The sequence below is a fragment of the Semicossyphus pulcher genome, unplaced genomic scaffold (assembly GCF_022749685.1).
Source record: "Semicossyphus pulcher isolate SPU_LCO1_2020_fin unplaced genomic scaffold, fSemPul1.0.p SCAF_6, whole genome shotgun sequence".
NCBI classification, from domain to species: Eukaryota; Metazoa; Chordata; class Actinopteri; order Labriformes; family Labridae; genus Semicossyphus; species Semicossyphus pulcher.
The window spans coordinates 14,803,110-14,817,008 of NW_027211737.1; the positions used below are offsets into that span (position 1 = coordinate 14,803,110).

The window sequence follows — 13,899 nt, forward strand, 5'->3', positions numbered from 1 at the left end:
GAGCAGCTCTGTTTCAACCCTCTGCGCATGTAATCTGCGCAGATGAGCCCGTGTGCTGTCTCACGACGTGCTAGTTTAGCTGTTACAACAACAACTAGCCCGTCACCATGGATTTCATTTCAACAATTCATGACACGAACTTAGTAGTGGTTATTAAACTCAGTCATGCTGTGCTCACTCCTGTCGCTGCTGTTTTACTGTCTGGGGGACGCGCTGTAGTGAAGACAACAAAACGTACTCTGGCAGCGGACTGGGACAAGGCGGTGTTAGTGTTTCACCGGGGTTAGAAATATTCAGTACCGTCGCAGCCCTACTCATAGTGTTGTCATGTATGAAAAGACCCCACTTGATACTAAGTCCAAATTATTTAAACATTTGTATACGAATGATTCTGCTTCAAGTTCATTGATAATTATAGGTTAGTTGTTCACTGTAGTATCCACTGTTGATTTATAATTAAGTGTTATTAGCTTAAATTATTTACATAAATCAGGGCATTGACAAGCTCTGGTTGGATTATACATTTGATTGTTTTCTTTGCTACTAAGGTTTTTGAACTCAATGAAATGCTCTTATTTTGAAATTCTGGTAATTGCAACATCATAAATAAAGGAATATATGTAGATTTTTAGGTTTGACACTAACATGGCTGCATTGTTGTAGAAACTTAAGATTCGTCTTTATCAGAAAGTCCCTGACAGATACGTGGTCAAGGACGTGCGGTAGATTTTTGGATGAAAAAACGATGCCCTAAAGAAACTTGTCGTCTTTCTCTGTAAAAAGAGCGAGTGAAGAAATGTATGTCCTTGGTCAAAAAGTCGTGCGAATGTTTCGCCTTTTCTCCTCGTCTATCTCCACACCGCTCTTTGTCTCTTAAGTTTCCTCTGGCTACTAAACACACAATGCCAACAGTGTTCAGTCAGCATCTTATATCAGCTTTTCAAGGCCTGTTCGGATGCTGAGGAGCCGTTACTCCGGCATTTTAACGTGCATGGCTCCTCTGAGGCTGAGGCAGGGTCATCTAAGATCCTTGGCCTTGTTTCATCCCTTTGAATTCACATCACTTCACTCTAGTCTTTATTCATCGACATGTAGCGACATGGAAAGCTGCCTCCTGTCATCCATGCAGCAATCAGAAAGACGATAAAGACAGGAAGAGACAGAAGTAAGGACTCTTTAGCAACTGACCCGACTCCTTCAGCTCACCTTGCATGTCTCTGTTTGTATCCAGCCTCCGTACAGAGAGACGGCGTCCGTCTCTAGCACGTCTAATGAGTTGCATGTCCAATTAAGATGCAGCTGCCTCCTGTGTTGTGAGCGCGTTATTGATGTCATCCCTTGATCATTTTTCACAGCTGCTTCCAATATCCTGTTCTTTATTAGAGCTGTGTTTTCATCTTTTATGTGCTCACATTTGTGTGCGTATGTGTGTGCAAATATAGACTGTGCAAATAACCTCTGCACATTCATGTGTTTGTGTGTGTGTGTGTGTGCCTCTTTACAAGCGCGTGTGTTCTCGTTTGTGTCAGTACCTATCCTGATTACCAGTCTTCTGATGTTTGTCTGACCACCGGGGCTGTCTCCTCTGATTGCACTGATTCAGAGCTTCTGCGTTCAGTAATGAAAGATGAAAAATGAACAGCGTGCTCTGAGTACGATCAGCGACTGGTCTGCACCAAGTGTCTCTAGTTTCTCTGGCAGAGGGCGACGGGGAGGAGAAAGAAACATGATGCGTTCACTTCGTCTGCTTTATGTTTGTGTTTGTGTGAGTTTTATTGTCTGTTTTGAGTATCTTTTATAATAAAGAGCTTCAGTGAAATCAAGGTACCACGGGTATTTTTCAATATGTAGCTTTTCTCTGCGTTCTGGCCTTTCGTCAACACAAAAACGCCGTTTTAGAAACGTATCTTTTGTAAAACTCCGGCCAGGGTAAGACTTTTAGAAGCTCCGTTTCCGCGGAGACGTGTAGACGGGGTGAGCTGCGTTTTTGCTCGTGATGTCAGGCTGTGCGTCGTTATCTCCTTTGTGAGGCGTCACTAATGAGATGTTGATGACAAACGTCACAGAAACAGTGATGCTTAACAGGACTTTTTACACGTTTACACATATATGCACAGTTACTCGTCTTCTATATTGAGGAACAGCGGCGTCGGGGTAGATTATTTCAGACTTTTGACTGGCCACAATTCTTCTACTTCTTTGTATGACCGGGCTATATCGCCGCCTGCTGGTGTGGCATTCTCATGACAGCGTTTCTTTTGTGTCTTTGCATTTTCGTTTGGACATGGATTTTTTTATAATGGTGCTTGTGTGGACTGGCTTTTTTTGAAAACGATGGAGGCAAAAATTCTGTTTTCAATAATACCCGTGGACATGTAGACCTGGCCTCACAGTGCTCTGACACAGTTAAAAACACCACATCACATTCACATGTCAGTCGCACATGTCCATTTACATTATCATAACATTTCAGACATAGTAAAGAATAAACACAACTTTGAGAAAGCGTCGCTGTTTGGTTATATTTGAGCCCCAAAGCTACTATAGAGAATTGTCTGTGTTAAAACAAGTATTAGCATGCATACGCTAGTTTGCAAACTAACATACTGTCTGTCAAATAACTTAAAAAGAAGTCAGTTAAAGTCAACATTCACTATTTCTTCTACACAGGAATCAAACGCTGGTCTCCTGGAAGTAAGTCATGTTTCTGTTTGACCAATCCACAGGCACCAACTACCACCTAAAGCAGACTACCATGCTCTTTACACGACATTCTGCTCACTTGTCCTGGTGATATGATTAGGGGGAAGTATGGATAACTTTAGAACTTAGAACAATATGTGACATAGTGTGCATGCTCAATGTGCCATCTGTGTATGTGGACGGATGTATGTCCTGGATTGTAGATTTCTGTGAAATAGTTTACTTGTTTGGTGCAACTGTGCTGAACTATGAACTGTGACTTTTGTGTAACTTTGGCTCGTAAGTGCAGCCGAACGGAGTCCAGCAGTCTGTCCCCAAGAGGACAATAAAAGTATATCTAATCTAATCTAATCTAGAACTGATGTCTAAGGTCACATTTATGAAACAGTCACAAAGATGTAATATGCCTTAAGCTACAATATGTATTGGAACTGCATTGAGCTTTTTTTATTGCGATTATAATGAAAGCATTTCATATATAACATATTGTTCTTCGTTCACAATATTCACTGTAAATAAGCTGATGTTCACTTCTGGAGAGCTACTTTGCTGTTCAGGCCAGATGCTGGAGCGGCAGCTTTATCTGTGAGCGAGCAGATGGTCAGGAGGAATAAACGTAAAGTTTAAACAGAAGGTGTCATGGAGGAGGAAAAGTGGACTGGATAAGGAGGGTCGGGATGGATGGTGTGATTTTCTGTTTTCTCTAAATTACGAGTGGCAGAGTTTATTTGTTGTCAGAGGAAAACCTAACAACGCAACAGTGACAGAGACAAACAATTTGTTTCATCTATAAAGAATCAGAAAGCATAGGCAGTAGAATTTTGGGCATCTGTGATGATGCTGTTGATTTAAGGCCTCATTATGGTCCTAACATCTTTCTTACATCACGCCCCAGAGGTCAGATGGATGTTTCCAACCTCATGCAATAACAACACAGTATTAAAATCAATCAAACATTGATTCCAATCTCTTACTTGGACTAATAATCTTGTAATTATCTCCTTAAAACCCTCAGTGCTCAGTGGAGGAACATTTCCTTAATGAACTGAGCTTCTCGACATGATAAGTTACATGTTGGTGTGTTGTCTCTGAACATTTCTCTTCTAGCTGTGTGAGGGCGTTGCAGTGCCAGCTATGTGGGCTGTTTCTGGCTGCATGTATAAGGTCCTTTCCTCAGCTTTAAGGGAGCGTCTGGATATTGACCTGGAGTGGAAGGATTAGTGCAGGTACTTAAAACAGATCAGCGCCTCAGACCACCTCCCAGGCTTTAAATGGAGACTCTTGGCCAGAACAAGTGTCGAGGGTGGAAAGATGAGGACATGAGTGAGTAAGCCAAGATCTGTGGGGCAATTTAGACAGCACTAGTTCCTATTTTCCTTAAATATTTGTCTTCTTTAAATCCAACTGTACACACTGATTTTACCCTCCATACTTCCTGTCGTCTCTGCAGAAGCACACTGCGTTTTTATACCCCGTTAATGAGCAAGTGCACATTATGCTGCCCTGTCTTTTTTCTTTCTTTTCACATCTCCTTTTTACCTGGCTGAGTTTCTGCAGCAAACCGAACAATGTCTGCTCCACAGTCGCACAGGCTCAGTAACTTGGCAACGTGGGCTGCAGTGATGCCCACACAGAGTGTAAACAGGGAAACAGGAAACACAGGGAAGCAGTTACATCACACTTCCCCCACAACACGTACAAACACACAGACGCACACACTCCCAAAAAATGTGCAGGTACAAAGCCAAGAATGCTTTCTGCTACTAGTGTTGGACTCAAATGCTCCCTTCTGTAATAACACCCATCCATTATCTTTACCGCTCACGGGGGGCTGAAGCCTATCTCGGCTGTCATTGGGCGAGGGGCGGGGTACACCCTGGATTGATCGCAATCAGTCAATAACAGGGCTGACACATAGAGACAGACAACCATTCACATTCACACACACACACACTCACTATGGTCACCAATTAACCTAACGAGCATGTCTTTGGACTGTGGGAGGAAACAGGAGCACAACAGCCACTGCACCACCGTGCAGCCGCCGTAATAACATGAAGCTAAGAAATCTAGTTTGCTTTGACTTTGTCTGGTTGAGTTTTGAAAGAGTTTTATTAGTGCAGGTTTGTAGGAGGAAAATGATGGGGAAACAACCACTCTGAATAAATGAATGATGAGATAATTATACATTCCAATGGCAAGGGAGTTGTGTTGTTTTTGTACCCATAATGTCGCGGCTTCGAAGCTCTAAATATCAGCATAATGTAGTCAGCACGGTCTTCATTTCCAGCCCCGAGCCAGGGAAGGATAAATAGCGCCGTCGGCTTTATCTGTGCTGTAGATTAATCAGATTCAATAGTATAAGCTGATATTTGTCGTTCTCTTTTCGCTTCATGCATCCGCCCCCCTCGTGCTGCAGCAGCGAGCACTGTGCATTTTTATTCCTACACTGTTGTTTTTAACTTTGCTTTTGTGCTGCCGCTGTAAGAGCCCCAGCTCATTTTGCAGACACCCAGGAGGGAGGCGATGGAGGCTGTTAGGATGGTAAAAAAAAAAACCTCCCTCCAGATGCTCACCTTGGCAGAGCTCAATACCTGTAGGGGAGATTTAGTCGCGGTGCATAATTGTGCACAAACTAAGCATTTTGAATTCATCTCTTTCATAAAACTCTGCATACAAATAATGAAACGCGATCATCAGATTGGGCCTGCTGCTCTGTTGAATGTTTGACTGTATGCTCGCAGTGTTGTTTGCTGTTTCAGGCACACAATGGTTTCAGACCTGCAGCTGCTGGACACCAAACAGTTTAACCTTCACTCTGTTTTGTAAAGTTTGTTTTGTGTAAGATAATCCGCTTTGTTCACAATGTGTGTTCCAGCTGCCGTTTCCATCTCTGAAAGACGTCAGCTCGCAGTGAGTGATGGCAATTACTGTGCAAATTGTCAGTCAGCCCCACGTGGCATTGAATTATTGCTATCAGCCCTGTTATGCAACGCTTTAAGTGAGCACTCTTAATTTAAAACACCCAAGGTGGCTGGCATTGGGGGAGTCTGGTAAATGAGGTGATTTGTTACCTTTTGACAGAGCTAAGCTCATTCTGTTTCTTCATGCTAAGCTAATGTAGGCTAACAGACTGCTGGCTGTAGCTTCATCTTTACAACACGGATCTTACTCATTTACAGGGTCGCCTAGCTTTCACAGTTAATTCATATGACAGTACTGTTTAATATAGAATAGACTGCACTGTCTAGTCTAGCATTGCCATAGGTTGAGCGAGAGGTGAGAAGAGCGATTCACACACGATGAACTCCGACTGACCCGCCTCTCACAGAAAATGTCCTGCACTTCCAGCAGCCTGCGTTTAAAGTGTCGATGACGCTTTACATCCTCTATAAGTGAACTGCACGCTTCTGATTGAGTGTTTTCTCTTGAGGTCCGTGTTATCACGGACGTCTCAGGATCCACACGAGGACGCGGCGAGCCTCTGAGTGAAAACAGCTGTTTAATTTTAAGAAGCCTTCGGAGGGTCTCGGACATCTGGATCGCTCGTTGACTTCTAAGAAAAAGGTGCTTCTGTTCACCGGCCCCTTTAAAACAAACTACATATTCAGCGACAGCCAGCCAGCCTGAATATGAACTCTTCCTGCCAGCAGCATTACGAAGAGCCGTGTGTGTTCAGGCATGTCAGAAAGCTTTGTGTTCCAAACCCCCTCCATTTTTGTATCTCTTGTGGAGAGCTGACCTTTCTGTATCGCTGCGTGCTCTCGCTCTTCTCGGCTTGAGGTTGGATTGCGTGTCCTGTCTGCAGCTTTCAATCCGGGGTGCTCTCACCTCAATTTCAGTGCTCACCCAGGTACCTTAAATGCATCTCTTCTACAGGTGTTACTTATTTTTGGCCCTGCTTCGTTTGTTCTCTGCACTGTTGGTAGGATTCCCCGATAATTGGGTTCAGATGTGCTCAAACATCCATTGTTGTGCACAGCAGCGTGGTCAGCACAGAGGAGCAGAAAGCCCTCAACTTTGTGTTGTAATATCGATAACAAGCTGGAAATAAGGAGCTAATTTTAGAATCTAATCTTTCTTGATATTTGACTAAGGAAATAAACGCTATCAGGCCACAGCTTTTCTTAATTACTCCTGGTGCGTGTTTGATTAAGGCGCTCTAATGCCACGTCTCTCCTGTGGTATGAGGTGTGTGTCTGTGTGTTGGTGTGTGCACGCACTTCTTGTCTTCATGTTGCAGCGGGGGGTAAAATTGATTTGAGAGCCAGAACTGCTTAATCTTCTTTTAAAATTGGTATTCGACAGAAAGCTTATCTCCAAAGCCAGAGAGGAGGAGGAGGAGGACGAGGCCGGAGGAGGGAGAGAGAAAAAAAACAGGAGAGGAGGAAAGGAATGAAAGTGGGATCTGTGTGTTTTGCGTCATTGGCTTGATTCGGCATTGACTCCTTTGTTTAGACTTCGCTTGTTTCCGCTGGATGAAGCGTGAGACCTGCATCCAGGGAATGGTGATCTGTGGTTTTGGAGTGTAGCCAACGAGGAGGCCATTTTCAACACTGTAAACACTGCCGATGTTTCCACGGTTAGAGGAGGGCGTACTGTACACTGAAGAATGATGTCTTGAATTAAACTCGGCTGTATTAAAAGAAGCGGGATTAGTTTTTCGTCAGTATAGTGAAAAATGGTTTGACTGTGCTGCTGCAGAACAATCGTTGGATGTAATCTAGCTCCTAAAGATGAAAGTGAATCTTATCTTTTACACTTGAGAGTAATAAAACATCACTCAGCTGGGCTTTAAATCTGAAAATAGTACATTTGTAATACTGGAATTTTCCATTATAACTAAACGCTATAAAATACATCTTCAGCAGTGAGGATGAGAGTCTAAAATGCGATCCAGGCCCTGAAAGATAACAAAACAAAACGACATTTCTTCCTACAAAAATCTGGCCTCTTGTTTCTCAAAGAATTTCTGTCTGTCTGTGTTTCCAAACCTTTTACATAATACAGCACAGCAGCATTTAAATTTCCCTCACATCTCCGTTTCCCAGCCCGCTCTGCGATGGACCACACCGTACAGTTTGTTTTATCTTTCTTCGAGGGCCCCCCCTTTTTTTTTTATCTCCTGCTGGATGATGCAACTGTTGATACAAGGTTTATTAAAGGGCCGTTAGAGCAGACTGGAGCAATGATCCGGGCTTTTACTGAGTCACCTCACCGCAAACATCATTTCAGAAATGCTGATATTATGCAGAGTGCCATAAAGCCGTCCATCGTGAGGGGAGACGTAAACAAGATAAGGACGGCGATGTATCTTTCATAAGGGCTGAGGCAGCAAGTGATGGAAGATTCTCCATAAATCAGACGGTTGGTTTTAGCGTGCATCAGCAAGTTGATCCGCATAGACCATTTTCTTAAGTTGCTGACCAGCGTGTTTAGGTATGATGCAGCAAAAACACTTCACTTGGAGCCATGTTAGTTGGTGAAGAGGGTGCACAAGTCCTCTCTTATGCTGGTTTCTTCTTCTTACAGTAATATAAACAGGTTGGGAGGGTCAGTTTAAAAATATATTCTGATACAGTTACTAATTACCTGTTTAAAAATGTAAACAGTTACCTAATCCAAGTGTCACAGTTTTAAAGTACTGTTTGTTACTTTTGCATTACTTTAATAGTAAATCTGCAAATAAAGACAAAAGAAAAGAAATTTCAAACCTATTGTAATGCGCGAATGCCTGTTTAAATTATTAGCGGTAATTATGCACATTTAAATGTACTAAGTTAAGTTTGCTGTTCACACTCAAACTTCAAGTAAACTGCCATAACTTAGTCCAGTCTGGGGCTTGTGTTTTTGCCCTCACCATCCCGGGAGTCACAAACTACTTTTCAGTAGTAGTAGAAGAAGACAGGAGGGTTAACATTTTTGGCTGACTGCCGGGGTCAGCCCTACACATGGGTCTGTATGTGACTGACTGACTGACTGACTGACTGACAGTACTTTCACAGCCGTAGAGAGAGAGAGTTGCGACATCGCAATGGTGGATCATGGAGCGTTTTGGACCTCCACTGACGCAACTCTCTGTCTATACAGCTCTGGATACTTTGTTCGGGGAGTAGGCGGGGCTGCTCCTCCGCTGCTCGTCCGCTGTCCTCACCTACGTCGGCAGCGCACCTGCTTTCAAACGTGTTGTCATCGGCCTCATAAGGACAGTCCATGTAACACATTGCCCACAAAAGCGCACACTGACCTGATACGGTCAGCCACATACTAGGTTTTGACCTAGTCTTGTTAACTGGAATCCTGTGCAGCCGACGTTAGCGGTTGGTCTCACCTGTAAATGTTTCTTTGAATTAGATTTCGAGTCCTTGGATAATGACGGCATTTTCACAGCCGGAAGGCTGAACTTGCACTGTACTGCGATGTTGCTCCCATTTTCTCCTTTGAAGACAAAATGATGGTGAAATTTTTCATGCAGTGAAAGCATCTTTTTCACAGCAGGCCATGGCATCCATAGACTGTTGATGGCAACTTGTTGTGAGACTTGTGAAGTGTTGTAACGTGTGCGCGCAGGTGCATGGTATTATCAGAGACGATTAGGCGGACGGTTTAGAAATGAGACGGCAGATGATATAGAGCATCTTTGGTATTATATCGCCTTCATCTTAAAATGTGTTATAAAACTGTAATGCTGCGAGTAATCCCCATTAATAAATGTATCTGTAATCTAATGACCTCTTTTTTTCCTGTAACTGTAACGGAATATAGTTGCTTTTTTTGTTACTTCATCACGTAATGCCGTTACTTGTATTTCTTTACTCCCCAAGCCTGAATGTCAGTCATATACTTGTAGTACAAACACTCATCCATATCAGTCTTTTATTATGAATTATGAGATGTGATACATTAAGTATAAAATGAAATATTTGAGTGTCATGACAGATAACTTAAATTGGCATTCTAGGGACGTCATTCTTAATGTTGGCATTCACACACTGGCGCCACATGAGCGAGCACACCTCCATTATTCATGGTGATGGAACAAGCTGTGAGAGTAATGTGATGATGATGATGATGAGAGCTCCATTGTCCTCTGGGAGACATTAAGTGCATGCGGCAGGTTGTCAGATGACATTAAATAACAAAAAAAAAACAGAATAACAACACATGCACTTACAATGAACCACACAAATAATGCATGAACAGAATATGAATGCCGTATATTGACAGGCATAGAATCCCCCGAGCACGGTTTATATGATGCCGCGGCTCCCCGTACGCCCTGCAGCCGCTCATATTGTCTGTGCTATGCCGGGTCATTTACAATAATGAATCTTCTCCTGTTTGCTCAAGTCTATATTGTTGATGCCTTTCTGCTCAGACACGCCTCAGGAATATTGCTGACCACTCTCCCTGTTTTATCTATCATATATTTGTGGCAGGACTGTATAAAAATGAGCAGTAAAACAGCGTCATTAGATCTCTTGCCTCAATGTAATTGTTATAACAACCTAGTGTGGAATTAGAGAAGGTATTTGTCTGTATACATCTCACATTTCAGCCTCCGCAGATTAACATCCCGGTCCATCACTCAGATCATCATCGAATCTAATGGCTTTTACTTTTTCAAGTGATTTAATTGTTCTCAGTACTGCAGCTTTTCCTATTGATAGCGGCCGCCCACAGGTTTGTCCGGCGGCTCATTGATGGAAATGTGGGCGGGGAGTATCATGTGAAAGAGTGACATTAATGGATACTTTCAATACGTTCCCGTCCACCACTGCTGCAGCTTTACAAAGTATAATTGCTCATCAATGCTGCATCCGAGAGACAAGACGAGAAAGAGCTCGGTGATTACATTTCAGAGAGGAGCAGCAATGAACAATTAAAGTATTTGTCATTATTTTTAGTCATGAGAGGTCCACTTATTTTAACATTTCCTAACCCCTACTTGAGCTGATGTTTTTGCAGGTTGTTGGGGACAAAAATCTGATTGTGTGCCTGTAAATGAGGGTGTTCATTTATGTTTTTCTATGCATGCACAAGGGCACGCACATTTTCTGTGAGCGTGCTCTGTGCGTCTCTTTCATTGTCTATCTTCATACAGCTGCATGCACATTTGCTTGCATGTGTACAAGCCTGCAGTATATTTGCAGGGGGCGAATGCATCAGCAGCTCCTGCCAATGGTGGGAAAGCAGCTATTGGTGGGTTCCCAATTGTAAACAGAGTCATGGAGAATAAGCTGCCACGATTAGGTAGAGCTCCGGTCTGGTATCTTTGTTTGTTGTGGAGCTTAAGTTCTTAAGCGAGTACTGCTTAGAGGTGAGGCGTCAGACTTGCATTCCTCCCTCTTCCTTTTCTCTCCTTTACATATTTCTCCCCCTCCATCCTCTTTCCCTTTATGCCTCCTCGCATGCCTCATAGAAAGGAGAGTGAAAAGACATGATAAGAGGTCCAATCCATGCCAGGAAACAAAGATGTGTCTTCCTTTTTTTGGAGAAAAAAAACGAGAGCTGTTTGCGTCACTGCGTTCTCGTTTGATGCATTCAACCCCAGTGTGTTTACCGGGAAAGGGCCCTTGTTCACACACCTTATTTCCCTGTTGATTCCCCTCTCTCATTATGCATCCACTCTCACACAGCCCACACACATGCAAACATGCAAATCTCCTGCATGTAAATCCATCATCTAAAGAGTGAAATGCACATAAAAAACACACACACACACACACACACACACACGTGGATAAAACCAAGCAACTTCACGCGCACGTGCACGCTCTCCTATCTGCAAGTAGTGATTAAAAGGCATCATTATCTTGCTATGGCTGTAATGAGTAGCACACACCTGTTTTCCACAGCTGCTCCCGATCACAAGCTGTCGTCCTTCACTCTAGGACCAGACGCTCTGGAGGTGATGACTGTGTGATGCCATAAATCACCAGCCGAGAATCTAGTCTCCACAGAAACGGGCCTCATTAGAATCAGCTAACCGGAGAGACTTGTCCTTTATTCCTGTGCTTAAAAATCTTGGAGCAGAACGAGTCTTAGCTTTTAGCTTTTAACACTGAATGCATGTAGGAAGAAGTATAGCATCATGTGTGTCTTCATGCATCATGAAGCTCTTGCAGAAGTCACATAGCAATGGCTGGCGTAAGAGATTCTCAATTTCTAGTCATTTATGTGAAGAGTTCAGTAGCAATAAAACGTTTAGGATTGCTCCAGTGTAGGTGCAATTTTCCATTTAATTTAGCGCTTTATTTCCTCTCCAGGCCTTTCTCTCCACATTGAGAGATGTGTCTGAGAGCCTATGTTTCCCTAATGTCTTTAAAGCCGCTGTCTTCGCTGCTCGTAAACCCTCCACCCCTCTATAAATGTCACCGCTGACAATTCGCGGATGGATGATGTGACATCTCCACCAGCGTCTTCCATTAAAATGCTTTTTGCCCCTCGAACAAGACAACTCAGCGGCGTTTGTGAATAATGACTGACAGAGTGGACCGAGCCGGTTATGAAAGAGTCATCGATGCTCCATTTGTGTCTTTTCTCTTTCAGTCATTTGTCAACAGAATCAATCACCGTGTAGAAACTATAAATTCTCCACACTGTGCCGTTAAATACTGCCGTTTTACAACGCTTCAACGTGTGGTTCAACCCTGAAAGTCAAATAAAAACCCTTCAGTGTGTGTTAATGAAAACAACAGCTGACATTATATGTTTTTAATAGCCCAGCCCTGGATATATATTCTATTAGGATGTGTAAATCCTCTCTTTAAATGTACGAGGCTCTTCCTCTCGAGCTCCAGTAGCGACATTAAGGAGTCTGTTTCACTGTTAATTAAATGGCCAAATGTGGTTGCTCCTGGCTGCGAGCCAATCAGGCAGGAATTAATCTTCTATACAGTGTCTGCCCTGTTTATTAAGACTCTGCTTATCATCCATATCTACTTGATCTATATCTTTACATATAGATAAAGTATATCCCTGTTTGGCTTCATATAAGTAACCGTGCAGGATGTGTTGTAGCTGCTGTCCAGCGTCTTTATTGTCCCTCCATCCACTCGGTTTAGTCTGTCTGCTTGACATTTAATTTGAGTTACCTGTCAACGAGTCAGACCAAGAGAGGAATGAAGATGCAGGAAATGCAGAGAGGCGGGGAGCTCATGGGTGTAGATATAAAGTAAGAGGTAAAGTGGTTCTTTGTGTTGACGTTACAATGAATGAAATTAGACTGTAATACTAATATTGAGTTTTATAATTCAGCCATTAATGTGGGCAATCGGGACAAATCCCCTATGATGTGACAATAATTTTCAGTTTCCGTGGCATGGTGGTACAGTGGTTAGTGCTGTTGAAGGTTCGTGGTTCGATTCCCGGTTACAGCGCTTTCCTCCCACAGGCCTAAGACATGCTTGTTAGGTTAGGTGGTGAATCTAAAATTAGCTGTGAGTGTGAGCGTGTCAGCTCTGTGATTGACTGGTAATCAGTCCAGGGTAGGGGTGGGACAAAATATCTATAATATGGCATTGTCCTGACTGGTGTGATACAATTATCGTATCGCTGGGGCCAAATATTGATATTTAATTTTTTTTTTAATTCAGCGCTCTATTAATAGATCTCCCTGCTAATTTGAGTCACTGCATCATTGTGTATCTCAATTTGGGTATTCAATTTATCACTGTTTGCATTAATCTGCACTTCACCTTTTTAGGGGCATTTTGTGTTCTTCAGTAAATCAGCTATCATGATGCATCATCATAAGGTTGTCTTGCAATATATCAATTATTGCAGAATCGCTGTATCGTGATATTATAATTATTGTGGGCCACGTATCGCGTATCGTATTGTTTCGTATCTTCAGTTACCCTGCGATTCCCACCACTAGTCCACATTGTACCCGCGCAGTGACAGCTGGAATAGGTTCCAATTCATTTTTGCGTATGGATTTGCAAGATTCCCCTCTGTTGGCTAATGCTTCCACAGATATTTTTGAATAGGTAACCACAGTGCAAATGATTAGGAGTGGGAATCACAGGGTAACTTAGGATACAATAACGATACAGCGATTCTGCGATATATTGACATCTTGCAAGCAAATCATATAAAGAAGAGCACAAAATGCCCCTAAAAAGGTCAAGTGCAGGATTAATCAGTCACTGTCGGTTCATGCAGTCATGGAGTAGTGACGCAGTGAGTCAA

The 13,899-nt window shown here is 42.9% G+C and overlaps 1 protein-coding gene across 1 annotated transcript in view; it reads left to right on the forward strand.

The window, feature by feature from the left end:
- Positions 1 to 13,899, forward strand: part of pde4d (phosphodiesterase 4D, cAMP-specific) — a 159,772-nt gene that overhangs the window by 65,781 nt on the left and 80,092 nt on the right. The window lies entirely within an intron of this gene.